A 16,095-nucleotide genomic window follows, 5' to 3' on the forward strand; every position below is an offset into this window, starting at 1 on the left:
AAAAGGAAATATCCTCAGATGAAATCTGGAAAGAAGCTTTCTGTGAAACTGCTCTGTGATGTGTGACTTCCACCCACAGAGATACATCCGTATTTCTTGGATCTCTTTGCTAGCCTTATTTCTGGGGAATCTGTGAACAGATATTTCGGATCCCTTTAAAGACTATAGGGTCAAAGGAAATATCCTCCGAAAACAAAGAAAAAGAACCTTTCTGAGAAACTTCTTTGTGTTCTGTGAAATCATCTCACAGATTTACAGCTTTCTCCTCAAGAAGCTTTTCGCTAAGACAGTACTTGTGGAATTGGCAAAGTGATATTTGGAAGCCCAAAGAGGGCTATGGTGAAAAAGGAAATATCCTCAGATGAAATCTGGAAAGAAGCTTTCTGAGAAACTGCTTAGTGTTCTTTTATTTCATCTCACAGAGTTACATCTGTGTTTCGTGGATCTCTTTGCTAGCCTTCTTTCTGTGGTATCTGAGAACAGATATTTCGGATCCCTTTGAAGACTATAGGGCCAAAGAAATATCCTCTGATAACAAAGAGAAAGAAGCTTTCTGAGAAACTTCTTTGTGTTCTGTGAAATCATCTCACAGAGTTACAGCTTTCCCCTCAAGAGGCCTTTCGCTAAGACAGTTCTTGTGGAATTGGCAAAGTAATATTTGGAAGCCCATAGAGAGCTTTGGTGAAAAAGGAAATATCCTCAGATGAAATCTGGAAAGAAGCTTTCTGAGAAACTGCTTAGTGTTATGTTAATTCATCTCACAGAGTTACATCTGTGTTTCGTAGATTTCTTTGCTAGCCTTATTTCTGTGGAATCTGAGAACAGATATTTCGGATCCCTTTGAAGACTATAGGGCCAAAGGAAATATCCTCCGATATCAAAGAGAAAGAAGCTTTCTGAGAAACTTCTTTGTGTTCTGTGAAATCATGTCACAGAGTTACAGCTTTCCACTGAAGAAGCATTTCGCGAAGACAGTTCTTGTGGAATTGGCAAAGTGATATTTGGAAGCCCATAGAGGGCAACGGTGAAAAAGGAAATATCCTAAGATGAAATCTGGAAAGAAGCTTTCTGAGAAACTGCTCTGTGATGTGTGACTTCCACTCACAGAGTTACATCTGTATTTCCTGGATCTCTTTGCTAGCCTTATTTCTGTGGAATCTGAGAACAGATATTTCGGATCCCTTGAAGACTATAGGGCCAAAGGAAATATCTTCCGATAACAAAGAGAAAGAAGCTTTCTGAGAAACTTCTTTGTGTTCTGTGAAATCATCTCACAGAGTTACAGCTTTCTCCTCAAGAAGCCTTTCGCTAAGACAGTTCTTGTGGAGTTGGCAAAGTGATATTTGGAAGCCCAGAGAGGGCTATGGTGAAAAAGGAAATATCCTCAAATGAAATCTGGAAAGAAGCTTTCTGAGAAACTGCTCTGTGATGTGTGACTTCCACTCACAGAGTTACATCCGTATTTCGTGGATCTCTTTGCTAGCCTTATTTCTGGGGAATCTGTGAACAGATATTTCGGATCCCTTTAAAGACTATAGGGCCAAAGGAAATATCCTCCGATAACAAAGAGAAAGAAGCTTTCTGAGAAACTTCTTTGTGTTCTGTGAAATCATCTCACAGAGTTACAGCTTTCCACTGAAGAAGCATTTCGCGAAGACAGTTCTTGTGGAATTGGCAAAGTGATATTTGGAAGCCCGTAGAGGGCTACGGTGAAAAAGGAAATATCCTAAGATGAAATCTGGAAAGAAGCTTTCTGAGAAACTGCTCTGTGATGTGTGACTTCCACTCACAGAGTTACATCTGTATTTCCTGGATCTCTTTGCTAGCCTTATTTCTGTGGAATCTGAGAACAGATATTTCGGATCCCTTGAAGACTATAGGGCCAAAGGAAATATCTTCCGATAACAAAGAGAAAGAAGCTTTCTGAGAAACTTCTTTGTGTTCTGTGAAATCATCTCACAGAGTTACAGCTTTCTCCTCAAGAAGCCTTTCGCAAAGACAGTTCTTGTGGAGTTGGCAAAGTCATATTTGGAAGCCCATAGAGGGCTATGGTGAAAAAGGAAATATCCTCAGATGAAATCTGGAAAGAAGCTTTCAGAGAAACTGCTCTGTGATGTGTGACTTCCACTCACAGAGTTACATCCGTATTTCGTGGATCTCTTTGCTAGCCTTATTTCTGGGGAATCTGTGAACAGATATTTCGGATCCCTTTAAAGACTATAGGGCCAAAGGAAATATCCTCCGATAACAAAGAGAAAGAAGCTTTCTGATAAACTTCTTTGTGTTCTGTGAAATCATCTCACAGAGTTACAGCTTTCTCCTCAAGAAGCTTTTCGCTAAGACAGTTCTTGTGGAATTGGCAAAGTGATATTTGGAAGCCCATAGAGGGCTATGGTGAAAAAGGAAATATCCTCAGATGAAATCTGGAAAGAAGCTTTCTGAGAAACTGCTTAGTATTCTGTTAATTCATGTCACAGAGTTACATCTGTGTTTCGTAGATCTCTTTGCTAGCCTTCTTTCTGTGGAATCCGAGAACAGATATTTCGGATCCCTTTGAAGACTATATGGCCAAAGGAAATATCCTCCGATAACAAAGAGAAAGAAGCTTTCTGAGAAACTTCTTTGTGTTCTGTGAAATCATCTCACAGAGTTACAGCTTTCCCCTCAAGAAGCCTTTCGCTAAGACAATTGTTGTGGAATTGGCAAAGTGATATTTGGAAGCCCTTAGAGGGATATGTTGAAAAAGGAAATATGCTCAGATGAAATCTGGTAAGAAGCTTTCTGAGAAACTGCTCTGTGATGTGTGACTTCCACTCACAGAGTTACATCCGTATTTCCTGGATATCTTTGCTAGCGTTCTTTCTGTGGAATCTGAGAACAGATATTTCGGATCCCTTTGAAGACTATAGGGCCAAAGGAAATATCCTCCGATAACAAAGAGAAAGAAGCTTTCTGAGAAACTTCTTTGTGTTCTGTGAAATCATCTCACAGAGTTACAGCTTTCCCCTCAAGAAGCCTTTCGTTAAGACAGTTCTCGTGGAATTGGAAAAGTGATATACGGAAGCCCTTAGAGGGCTAAGGTGAAAAAGGAAATATCCTCAGATGAAATCTGGAAAGAAGCTTTCTGAGAAACTGCTGAGTGTTTTGTTTATTCATCTCACAGAGTTACATCTGTATTTCGTGGATCTCTTTGCTAGCCTTCTTTCTGTGGAATCTGAGAACGGATATTTCGGATCCCTTTGAAGACTATAGGGCCAAAGGAAATATCCTCCGATAACAAAGAGAAAGAAGCTTTCTGAGAAACTTCTTTGTGTTCTGTGAAATCATCTCACAGAGTTACAGCTTTCCCCTCAAGAAGCCTTTCGCTAAGACAGTTCTTGTGGAATTGGCAAAGGGATATTTGGAAGCTCATAGAGGGCTAAAGTGAAAAAGGAAATATCTTCAGTTGAAATCTGGAAAGAAGATTTCTGAGAAACTGCTTAGTGTTCTGTTAATTCATCTCACAGAGTTACATCTCTGTTTCTTACATCTGTTTGCTAGCCTTCTTTCTGTGGAATCTGAGAACAGCTATTTCGGATCCCTTTGAAGACATTGGGCCAAAGGAAATATCCTCCCATAACAAAGAGAAAGAAGCTTACTGAGAAACTTCTTTGTGTTCTGTGAAATCATGTCTCAGAGTTACAGCTTTCCCCTCAAGAAGCCTTTCGCTAAGACAGTTCTTGTGGAATTGGCAAAGTGATATTTGGAAGCCCATAGAGCGCTATGTTGAAAAAGGAAATATCCTCAGGTGAAATCTGGAAAGAAGCTTTCTGAGAAACTGGTTAGTGTTCTGTTAATTCATCTCACAGAGTTACATCCGTATTTCGTGGATATCTTTGCTAGCGTTCTTTCTGTGGAATCTGAGAACAGATATTTCGGATCCCTTTGAAGACTATAGGGCCAAAGGAAATATCCTCCGATAACAAAGAGAAAGAAGCTTTCTGAGAAACTTCTTTGTGTTCTGTGAAATCATCTCACAGAGTTACAGTTTTCCCCTCAAGAAGCCTTTCGCTAAGACAGTTCTTGTGGAATGGGCAAAGTGATATTTGGAAGCCCCTAGAGGGCTATGGTGAAAAACGAAATATCCTCACATGAATCTGGAAAGAAGCTTTCTGAGAAACTGCTCTGTGATGTGTGACTTCCACTCACAGAGTTACATCTGTATTTCGCGGATCTCCTTGCTAGCCTTATTTCTGTGGAATCTGAGAACAGCTATTTCGGATCCCTTTGAAGACTATAGGGCAAAGGAAATATCCTCCGATAACAAAGAGAAAGAAGCTTTCTGAGAAACTTCTTTGTGTTCTGTGAAATCATCTGACAGAGTTACAGCTTTCCCCTCAAGAAGCCTTTCGCTAAGACAGTTCTTACGGAGTTGGCAAGGTGATATTTGGAAGCCCATAGAGGGCTACGGTGAAAAAGTAAATATCCTCAGATGAAATCTCGAAAGAAGCTTTCTGAGAAACTGCTTAGTGTTCTGTTAATTCATCTCACAGAGTTACATCTGTGTTTCGTAGATCTCTTTGCTAGCCTTCTTTCTGTGGAATCTGAGAACAGATATTTCGGATCCTTTGAAGACTATAGGTCCAAAGGAAATATCCTCCGATAACAAAGACAAAGAAGCTTTCTGAGAAACTTCTTTGTGTTCTGTGAAATCATCTCACAGAGTTACAGCTTTCCCCTCAAGAAGCCTTTCGCTAAGACAGTTCTTGTGGAATTGGCAAAGTGATATTTGGAAGCCCATAGAGGGCTATGGTGAAAAAGGAAATATCCTCAGAAGAAATCTGGAAAGAAGCTTTCTGAGAAACTGGTTAGTGTTCTGTTAATTCATCTCACAGAGTTACATCTGTATTTCGTGGATCTCTTTGCTAGCCTTCTTTCTGTGGAATCTGAGAACAGATATTTCGGATCCCTTTGAAGACTATAGGGCCAAAGGAAATATCCTCCGATAACAAAGAGAAAGAAGCTTTCTGAGAAACTTCTTTGTGTTTTGTGAAATCATCTCATAGAGTTACAGCTTTCCCCTCAAGAAGCCTTTCGCTAAGACACTCCTTGTGGAATAGGCAAAGTGATATTTGGAAGCCCCTAGAGGGCTGTGGTGAAAAAGGAAATATCCTCAGATGAAATCTGGAAAGAAGCTTTCTGAGAAACTGCTCTGTGATGTGTGACGTCCACTCACAGAATTACATCTGTATTTCGTGGATCTCCTTGCTAGCCTTATTTCTGTGCAATCTAAGGACACATATTTCGGATCCCTTTGAAGACTATAGGGCCAAAGGAAATATCCTCCGATAACAAAGAGAAAGAAGCTTTCTGAGAAACTTCTTTGTGTTCTGTGAAATCATCTCACAGAGTTACAGCTTTCCCCTCAAGAAGCCTTTCGCTAAGACAGTTCTTGTGGAATTGGCAAACTGATGTTTGGAAGCCCATAGAGGGCTACGGTGAAAAAGGAACTATCCGCAGATGAAATCTGGAAAGAACTTTTCTGAGAAACTGCTCTGTGATGTGTGACTTCCACTCACAGAGTTACATCTGCATTTCGTGGATCTCTTTGCTAACCTTATTTCTGTGGAATCTGAGAACAGATATTTCGTATCGCCTTGAAGACTATAGGGCCAAAGGAAATATCCTCCGATAACAAAGAGAAAGAAGCTTTCTGAGAAACTTCTTTGTGTTCTGTAAAATCATCTCACAGAGTTACAGCATTCTCCTCAAGAAGCCTTTCGCTAAGACAGTTCTTGTGTAATTGGCAAAGTGATATTTGGAAGCCCATAGGGGGCTATGGTGAAAAAGGAAATATCCTCAGTTGAAATCTGGAAAGAAGCTTTCTGAGAAACTGCTTAGTGTTCTGTTAATTCATCTCACAGAGTTACATCTCTATTTCGTTGATCTCTTTGCTAGCCTTCTTTCTGTGGAATCTGAGAGCAGATATTTCGGATCCCTTTGAAGACTATAGGGCCAAAGGAAATATCCTCCGATAACAAAGAGAAAGAAGCTTTCTGAGAAACTCCTTTGTGTTCTGTGAAATCATCTCACAGAGTTACAGCTTTCCCCTCAAGAAGCCTTTCGCTAAGACAGTTCTCGTGGAATTGGCAAAGTGATATTTGGAAGCCCCTAGAGGGCTACGGTGAAAAAGGAAATATCCTCAGATGAAATCTGGAAAGAAGCTTTCTGAGAAACTGCTCTGTGATGTGTGACTTCCACTCACAGAGTTACATCTGTATTTCGTGGATCTCCTTGCTAGCCTTATTTCTTCGGAATTTGAGGACAGATATTTCGGATCCCTTTGAAGACTATAGGGCCAAAGGTAATATCCTCCGATAACAAAGAGAAAGAAGCTTTCTCAGAAACTTCTTTGTGTTCTGTGAAATCATCTCACAGAGTTACAGCTTTCCCCTCAAGAATCCTTTCGCTAAGACAGTTCTTGTGGAATTGGCAAACTGATATTTGGAAGCCCATAGAGGGCAATGGTGAAAAAGGAAATATCCTCAGATGAAATCTGGAAAGAAGCTTTCTGAGAAACTGCTCTGTGATGTGTGAATTCCACTCACAGAGTTACATCTGTATTTCTTGGATCTCTTTGCTAGCCTTCTTTCTGTGGAATCTGAGAATAGATATTTCAGATACGTTTGAAGACTATAGGGCCAAAGGAAATATCCTCAGATAAGAAAGAGAAAGAAGCTTTCTGAGAAACTTCTTTGTGTTCTGTGAAATCATCTCACAGACTAACAGCTTTCCCCTCAAGAAGCCTTTCGCTAAGACACTTCTTGTGGAATTGGCAAAGTGATATTTGGAAGCCCATAGAGGGCTATGGTGAAAAAGGAAATATCCTCAGATGAAATCTGGAAAGAAGCTTTTTGAGAAACTGCTTAGTGTTCTGTTAATTCATCTCACAGTGTTACATCTGTATTTCGTGGATCTCTTCGCTAGCCTTCTTTCTGTGGAATCTGAGAACAGATATTTCGGATCCCTTTGAAGACTATAGGGGCAAAGGAAAATTCCTCCGATAACAAAGCGAAAGAAGCTTTCTGATAAACTTCTTTGTGTTCTGTGAAATCATCTCACAGAGTTACAGCTTACCCCTGAAGAAGCCTTCGGCTAAGACAGTTCTTGTGGAATTGGCAAAGTGATATTTGGAAGCCCATAGAGGGCTATGGTGAAAAAGGAAATATCCTCAGATGAAATCTGGAAAGAAGCTTTCTGAGAAACTGCTTAGTGTTCTGTTAATTCATCTCACAGAGTTACATCTGTGTTTCGTAGATCTCTTTGCTAGCCTTCTTTCTGTGGAATCTGAGAACAGATATTTCGGATCCTTTGAAGACTATAGGGCCAAAGGAAATATCCTCCGATAACGAAGACAAAGAAGCTTTCTGAGAAACTTCTTTGTGTTCTGTGAAATCATCTCACAGAGTTACAGCTTTCTCCTCAAGAAGCCTTTTGCTAAGACAGTTCTTGTGGAATTGGCAAAGTGATATTTGGAAGCCCATAGAGGGCTATGGTGAAAAAGGAAATATCCTCGGATGAAATCTGGAAAGAAGCTTTATGAGAAACTGCTTAGTGTTCTGTTAATTCACCTCACAGAGTTACATCTGTATTTCTTGGATCTCTTTGCCAGCTTTCTTTCTGTGGAATCTGAGAACAGATATTTCGGATCCCTTTGAAGACTATAGGGCCAAAGGAAATATCCTCCGATAACAAAGCGAAAGAAGCTTTCTCATATACTTCTTTGTGTTCTGTGAAATCATCTCACAGAGTTACAGCTTTCCCCCCAAGAACCCTTTCGCTAAGAGAGTTCTTGTGGAATTGGCAAACTGATATTTGGAAGCCCATAGAGGGCTATGGTGAAAAAGGAAATATCCTCAGATGAAATCTGGAAAGAAGTTTTCTTAGAAATTGATTAGTGTTCTGTTAATTCATCTCACAGAGATACATCTGTATTTCGTGGATCTCTTTGCTAGCCTTCTTTCTGTGTAATCTGAGAACAGATGTTTCGGATCCCTTTGAAGACTATAGGGCCAAAGGAAATATCCTCCGATAACAAAGAGAAAGAAGCTTTCTGAGAAACTTCTTTGTGTTCTGTGAAATCATCTCACAGAGTTACAGCTTTCCCCTCAAGAAGCCTTTCGCTAAGACAGTTCTTGTGGAATTGGAAAAGTGATATTTGGAAGCCCATAGAGGGCTATGTTGAAAAAGGAAATAGCCTCAGATGAAATCTGGAAAGAAGCTTTCTGAGAAACTGCTCTGTGATGTGTGACTTCCACTCACAGAGTTACATCTGCATTTCGTGGATCTCCTTGCCAGCCTTATTTCTGTGGAATCTGAGGACAGATATTTCGGATCCCTTTGAAGACTATAGGGCCAAAGGAAATATCCTCCGATAACAAAGAGAAAGAAGCTTTCTGAGAAACTTCTTTGTGTTCTGTGAAATCATCTCAGAGAGTTACAGCTTTCCCCTCAAGAAACCTTTCGCTAAGACAGTTCTTGTGGAATTGGCAAAGTGATATTTGGAAGCCCATAGAGGGCTATGGTGAAAAAGGAAATATCCTCAGATGAAATCTGGAAAGAAGCTTTCTGAGAAACTGCTCTGTGATGTGTGACTTCCACTCACAGAGTTACATCTGTATTTCGTGGATCTCTTTGCTAGCCTTCTTTCTGTGGAATCTGAAAACAGATATTTCGGATCCCTTTGAAGACTATAGCGCCAAAGGAAATATCCTCCGATAACAAAGAGAAAGAAGCTTTCTGAGAAACTTCTTTGTGTTCTGTGAAATCATCTCACAGAGTTACAGCTTTCCCCTCAAGAAGCCTTTCGCTAAGACAGTTCTTGTGGAATTGGCAAACTGATATTTGGAAGCCCATAGAGGGCTATGGTGAAAAAGGAAATATCCTCAGATGAAATCTGTAAAGAAGATTTCTGAGAAACTGGACTGTGATGTGTGACTTCCACTCAGAGAGTTACATCTGTATTTCGTGGATCTCTTTGCTAGCCTTCTTTCTGTGGAATCTGAGGACAGATATTTCGGATCCCTTTGAAGACAATAGGGCCAAAGGAAATATCCTCCGATAACAAAGAGAAAGAAGCTTTCTGATAAACTTCTTTGTGTTCTGTGAAATCATCTCACAGAGTAACAGCTTACCCCTCAAGAAGCCTTTCGCTAAGACAGTTCTTGTGGAATTGGCAAAGTGATATTTGGAAGCCCATAAAGGGCTATGGTGAAAAAGGAAATATCCTCAGATGAAACCTGGAAAGAAGCTTTCTGAGAAACTGCTTAGTGTTCTTCTAATTCATCTCACAGTGTTACATCTGTGTGTCGTAGATCTCTTTGCTAGCCTTCTTTCTGTGGAATCTGAGAACAGATATTTCGGATCCCTTTGAAGACTATAGGGCCAAAGGAAATATCCTCCGATAACAAAGAGAAAGAAACTTTCTGTGAAACTTCTTTGTGTTCTGTGAAATCATCTCAGAGAGTTACAGCTTTCCCCTCAAGAAGCCTTTCGCTAAGACAGTTCTTGTGGAAATGGCAAAGTGATATTTGGAAGCCCATAGAGGGCTATGGTGAAAAAGGAAATATCCTCAGATGAAATCTGGAAAGAAGCTTTCTGGGAAACTGCTTAGTGTTCTGTTAATTCACCTCACAGAGTTACATCTGTGTTTCATAGATCTCTTTGCTAGCCTTATTTCTGTGGAATCTGAGAACAGATATTTCGGATCCCTTTGAAGACTATAGGGCCAAAGGAAATATCCTCCGATAACAAAGAGAAAGAAGCTTTCTGAGAAACTTCTTTGTGTTCTGTGAAATCATCTCACAGAGTTACAGCTTTCCCCTCAAGAAGCCTTTCGCTAAGACACTTCTTGTGGAATTGGCAAAGTGATATTTGGGAGCCCATAGAGGGCTATGGTGAAAAAGGAAATATCCTCAGATGAAATCTGGAAAGAAGTTTTCTGAGAAATTGCTTAGTGTTCTGTTAATTCATCTAACAGAGATACATCTGTATTTCGTGGATCTCTTTGCTAGCCTTCTTTCTGTGGAATCTGAGAACAGATGTTTCGGATCCCTTTGAAGACTATAGGGCCAAAGGAAATATCCTCCGATAACAAAGAGAAAGAAGCTTTCTGAGAAACTTCTTTGTGTTCTGTGAAATCATCTCACAGAGTTACTGCTTTCCCCTCAAGAAGCCTTTCGCTAATACAGTTCTTGTGGAATTGGCAAAGTGATATTTGGAAGCCCATAGAGGGCTATGTTGAAAAAGGAAATATCCTCAGATGAAATCTGAAAGAAGCTTTCTGAGAAACTGCTCTGTGATGTGTGACTTCCACTCACAGAGTTACATCTGTATTTTTTGGATCTCTTTGCTAGCCTTATTTCTGTGGAATCTGAGAACAGATATTTCGGATCCCTTTGAAGACTAGAGGGCCAAAGGAAATATCCTCCGATAACAAAGAGAAAGAAGCTTTCTGAGAAACTTCTTTGTGTTCTGTGAAATCATGTCACAGAGTTACAGCTTTCCCCTCAAGAAGACTTTCGCAAAGACAGTTCCTGTGGAATTGGCAAAGTGATATTTAGAAGCCCATAGAGGGCTATGATGAAAAAGGAAATATCCTCAGATGAAATCTGGAAAGAAGATATATGAGAAACTGCTTAGTGTTCTGTTAATTCATCTCACAGAGTTACATCTGTATTTCGTGGATCTCTTTACTAGCCTTATTTCTGTGGAATCTGAGAACAGATATTTCGGATCCCTTTGAAGACTATAGGGCGAAAGGAAATATCCTCCGATAACAAAGAGAAACAAGCTTTCTGAGAAACTTCTTCGTGTTCTGTGAAATCATCTCACAGAGTTACAACTTTCCCCTCAAGAAGCCTTTCGCTAAGACAGTTCTTGTGGATGTGGCAAAGTGATATTTGGAAGCCCATAGAGGGCTATGGTGAAAAAGGAAATAGCCTCAGATGAAATCTGGAAAGAAGCTTTCTGAGAAACTACTCTGTGATGTGTGACTTCCACTCACAGAGTTACATCTGTATTTCGTGGATCACCTTGCTAGCCTTATTTCTGTGGAATCTGAGAACAGATATTTCGGATCCCTTTGAAGACTATAGAGCCAAAGGAAATATCCTCCGATAACAAAGAGAAAGAAGCTTTCTGATAAACTTCTTTGTGTTCTGTGAAATCATCTCCCAGAGTTACAGCTTTCCCCTCAAGAAGCCTTTCGCTAAGACAGTTCTTGTGGAATTGGCAAAGTGATATTTGGAAGCCCATAGAGGACTATGGTGAATAAGGAAATATCCTCAGATCAAATCTGGAAAGAAGCTTTCTGAGAAACTGCTTAGTGTTCTGTTAATTCATCTCACAGGGTTACATCTGTGTTTCGTAGATCTCTTTGCTAGCCTTATTTCTGTGGAATCTGAGAACAGATATTTCGGATCCCTTTGAAGACTATAGAGCCAAGGGAAATATCCTCCGATAACAAAGAAAAAGAAGCTTTCTGAGAAACTTCTTTGTGTTCTGTGAAATCATCTCACAGAGTTACAGCATTCTTCTCAAGAAGCCTTTCGCTAATACAGTTCTTGTGGAATTGGAAAAGTGATATTTGGAAGCCCATAGAGGGCTATGATGAAAAAGGAAATATCCTCAGTTGAAATCTGGAAAGAAGATTTCTGAGAAACTGCTTGGTGTTCTGGTAATTCATCTCACAGAGTTACATCTGTATTTCGTGGATCTCTTTTCTAGCCTTATTTCTGTGGATTCTGAGAACAGATATTTCGGATCCCTTTGAAGACTATAGGGCCAAAGGAAATATCCTCCGATAACAAAGAGAAAGAAGCTTTCTGAGAAACTTCTTTGTGTTCTGTGAAATCATCTCACAGAGTTACAGCATTCCCCTAAAGAAGCCTTTCGCTAAGACAGTTCTTGTGGAATTGGCAAAGTGATATTTGGAAGCCCATAGAGGGCTATGGTGAAAAAGGAAATATCCTCAGATGAAATCTGGAAAGAAGCTTTCTGAGAAACTGCTCTGTGATGTGTGACTTCCACTCACAGAGTTACATCTGTATTTCGTGGATCTCCTTGCTAGCCTTATTTCTGTGGAAACTGAGGACAGATATTTCGGATCCCCTTGAAGACTATAGGGCCAAAGGAAATATCCTCCGATAACAAAGAGAAAGAAGCTTTCTGAGAAACTTCTTTGTGTTCTGTGAAATCATCTCACAGAGTTACAGCTTTCCCCTCAAGAAGCCTTTCGCTAAGACAGTTCTTGTGGAATTGGCAAACTGATATTTGGAAGCCCATAGAGGGCTATGGTGAAAAAGGAAATATCCTCAGATGAAATCTGGAAAGAAGCTTTCTGAGAAACTGCTCTGTGATGTGTGACTTCCACTCACAGAGTTACATCTGTATTTCGTGGATCTCTTTGCTAGCCTTCTTTCTGTGGAATCTGAGAACAGATATTTCGGATCCCTTTGAAGACTATAGGGCCAAAGGAAATATCCTCATATAACAAAGAGAAAGACTCTTTCTGAGAAACTTCTTTGTGTTCTGTGAAATCATCTCCCAGAGTTACAGCTTTCTCCTCAAGAAGCCTTTTGCTAAGACAGTTCTTGTGGAATTGGCAAAGTGATATTTGGAAGCCCGTAGAGGGCTATGGTTAAAAAGGAAATATCCTCAGATGAAATCTGGAAAGAAGCTTTCTGAGAAACTGCTTAGTGTTCTGTTAATTCATCTCACAGAGTTACATCTGTATTTCGTGGATCTGTTTGCTAGCCTTCTTTCTGTGAAATCTGAGAACAGATATTTCGGATCCCTTTGAAGACCATAGGGCCAAAGGAAATATCCTCCGATAACAAAGACAAAGAAGTTTTCTGATAAACTTCTTTGTGTTCTGTGAAATCATCTCACAGAGTAACAGCTTACCCCTCAAGAAGCCTTTCGCTAAGACAGTTCTTGTGGAATTGGCAAAGTGATATTTGGAAGCCCATAGAGGGCTATGGTGAAAACGGAAATATCCTCAGATGAAATCTGGAAAGAAGCTTTCTGAGAAACTGCTTAGTGTTCTTCTAATTCATCTCACAGTGTTACATCTGTGTGTCATAGATCTCTTTGCTAGCCTTCTTTCTGTGGAATCTGAGAACAGATATTTCGGATCCCTTTGAAGACTATAGGGCCAAAGGAAATATCCTCCGATAACAAAGAGAAAGAAGCTTTCTGTGAAACTTCTTTGTGTTCTGTGAAATCATCTCAGAGAGTTACAGCTTTCCCCTCAAGAAGCCTTTCGCTAAGACAGTTCTTGTGGAATTGGCAAAGTGATATTTGGAAGCCCATAGAGGGCTATGGTGAAAAAGGAAATATCCTCAGATGAAATCTGGAAAGAAGCTTTCTGAGAAACTGCTTAGTGTTCTGTTAATTCATCTCACAGAGTTACATCTGCGTTTCATAGATCTCTTTGCTAGCCTTATTTCTGTGGAATCTGAGAACAGATATTTCGGATCCGTTTGAAGACTATACGGCCAAAGGAAATATCCTCCGATAACGAAGAGAAAGAAGCTTTCTGAGAAACTTCTTTGTGTTCTGTGAAATCATCTCACAGAGTTACAGCTTTCCCCTCAAGAAGCCTTTCGCTAAGACACTTCTTGTGGAATTGGCAAAGTGATAGTTGGAAGCCCATAGAAGGCTATGGTGAAAAAGGAAATATCCTCAGATGAAATCTGGAAAGAAGCTTTCTGAGAAATTGCTTAGTGTTCTGTTAATTCATCTCACAGAGATACATCTGTATTTCGTGGATCTCTTTGCTAGCCTTCTTTCTGTGGAATCTGAGAACAGGTGTTTCGGATCCCTTTGAAGACTATAGGGCCAAAGGAAATATCCTCCGATAACAAAGAGAAAGAAGCTTTCTGAGAAACTTCTTTGTGTTCTGTGAAATCATCTCACAGAGTTACAGCTTTCCCCTCAAGAAGCCTTTCGCTAAGACAGTTCTTGTGGAATTGGCAAAGTGATATTTGGAAGCCCATAGAGGGCTATGTTGAAAAAGGAAATATCCTCAGATGAAATCTGAAAGAAGCTTTCTGAGAAACTGCTCTGTGATGTTTGACTTCCACTCACAGAGTTACATCTGTATTTTGTGGATCTCTTTGCTAGCCTTATTTCTGTGGAATCTGAGAACAGATATTTCGGATCCCTTTGAAGACCTTAGGGCCAAAGGAAATATCCTCTGATAACAAAGAGAAAGAAGCTTTCTGAGCAACTTCTTTGTGTTCTGTGAAATCATGTCACAGAGTTACAACTTTCCCCTCAAGAAGCCTTTCGCTAAGACAGTTCTTGTGGAATTGGCAAAGTGATATTTGGAAGCCCTTAGAGGGCTATGGTGAAAGAGAAAATATCCTCAGAGAAAAACTGGAAAGAAGCTTTCTGGGAAATTGCTTTGTGATGTGTGACTTCCACTCACAGGGTTACATCTGAATTTCGTGGATATCTTCGCAAACCTTTTACTGTGGAATCTGAGAAAAGATATTTCGGATCCATTTGAAGACTATAGGGCCAAAGGCAATATCCTCCGATAACAAAGAGAAAGAAGCTTTCTGAGAAACTTCTTTGTGTTCTGTGAAATCATCTCACAGAGTTACAGCTTTCCCTTCAAGAAGGCTTTCCATAAGACAGTTCTTGTGGAATTTGCAAAGTCATATTTGGAAACCCATAGAGGGCTTTGGTGAAAAAGGAAATATCCTCAGATGAAATCTGGAACAAGCTTTCCGAGAAACTGCTTAGTGTTCTGCGAATTCATCTCACAGAGTTACAGCTTTCCCCTCAAGAAGCCGCTCGCGAAGCCTGTTCTTGTGGATTTGGCAAAGTGATATTTGGAAGCCCATAGAGGGCTATGGTGAAAAAGAAAATATCCTCAGAGAAAAACTGGAAAGAACCTTTCTGAGAAACTGCTTTGTGTTCTGTAAAATCATCCCACAGAGTTACAGCTTTCCCCTCAAGAAGCCTTTGGCTAAGACAGTTCTTGTGAAGTTTGCAAAGTGATATTTGGAAGCCCATAGAGGGCTATGGTGGAAAAGTAAATATCATAGGATGAAATCTGGAAAGAAGCTTTCTGAGAAACTGCTAAGTGTTGTGTTAATTCATCTCACAGAGTAACAGCTTCCCCTCAAGAAGCGGCTCTCAAAGCCTGTTCTTGTGGAATTCGCAAAGTATTATTTGGAAGCCCATAGAGGGCTATGGTGAAAAAGAAAATATCCGCAGAGAAAAACTGGAAAAAATCTTTCTGAGAAACTGCTTTGCGATGTGTGACTTAAACTCACAGAGTTACTTCTGTTTCGTGTATCTCTTTGCTATCCTTATTTCTCTGGAATCTGAGAACAGATATTTCGGATGCCTTTGAAGACTATGGGGCCAAAGGAAATATCCTCCGATACCAAACACAAAGAAGATTTCTGAGAAACTTCTTTGTGTTCTGTGAAATCATCTGACAGATTTGCAGCTTTCCCCTCAAGAAGCCTTTCGCTAAGACATTTCTTGTGGAATTTGCAAAGTCATATTTCGAAGCCCAAAGAGGGCTATGGTGAAAAAGGAAATATCCTCAGATGAAATCTGGAAAGAAGCTTTCCGAGAAACTGCTTAGTGTTCTGTGAATTCATCTCACAGGGTTACAGCTTTCCCCTCAAGAATCCGCTCGCTAAGCCTGTTCTTGTGGAATACGAAAAGTGATATTTGGCAGCCCATAGAGGGCTATGGTGAAAGAGAAAATATCCTCACAGAAAAACTGTAAAGAAGCTTTCTGGGAAACTGCTTTCTGATGTGTGACTTCCACTCACAGGGTTACATCTGAATTTCGTGGAACTCTTTGCTAGCCTTTTTCTGTGGAATCTGAGAACAGATATTTCGGATCCCTTTGAAGACTTTAGGGCCAAAGGAAATAGCCTCCGATAACAAAGAGAAAGAAGCTTTCTGAGAAACTTCTTTGTGTTCTGTGAAATCATCTCACAGAGTTACAGCTTTCCCCTCAAGAAGCCTTTCGCTAAGACAGTTCTTGTGGAATTTGCAAAGTCATATTTAGAAGCCCATAGA

This window comes from Macaca fascicularis, chromosome 11 (genome assembly GCF_037993035.2).
Source record: "Macaca fascicularis isolate 582-1 chromosome 11, T2T-MFA8v1.1".
In the NCBI taxonomy this organism is placed as follows: Eukaryota; Metazoa; Chordata; class Mammalia; order Primates; family Cercopithecidae; genus Macaca; species Macaca fascicularis.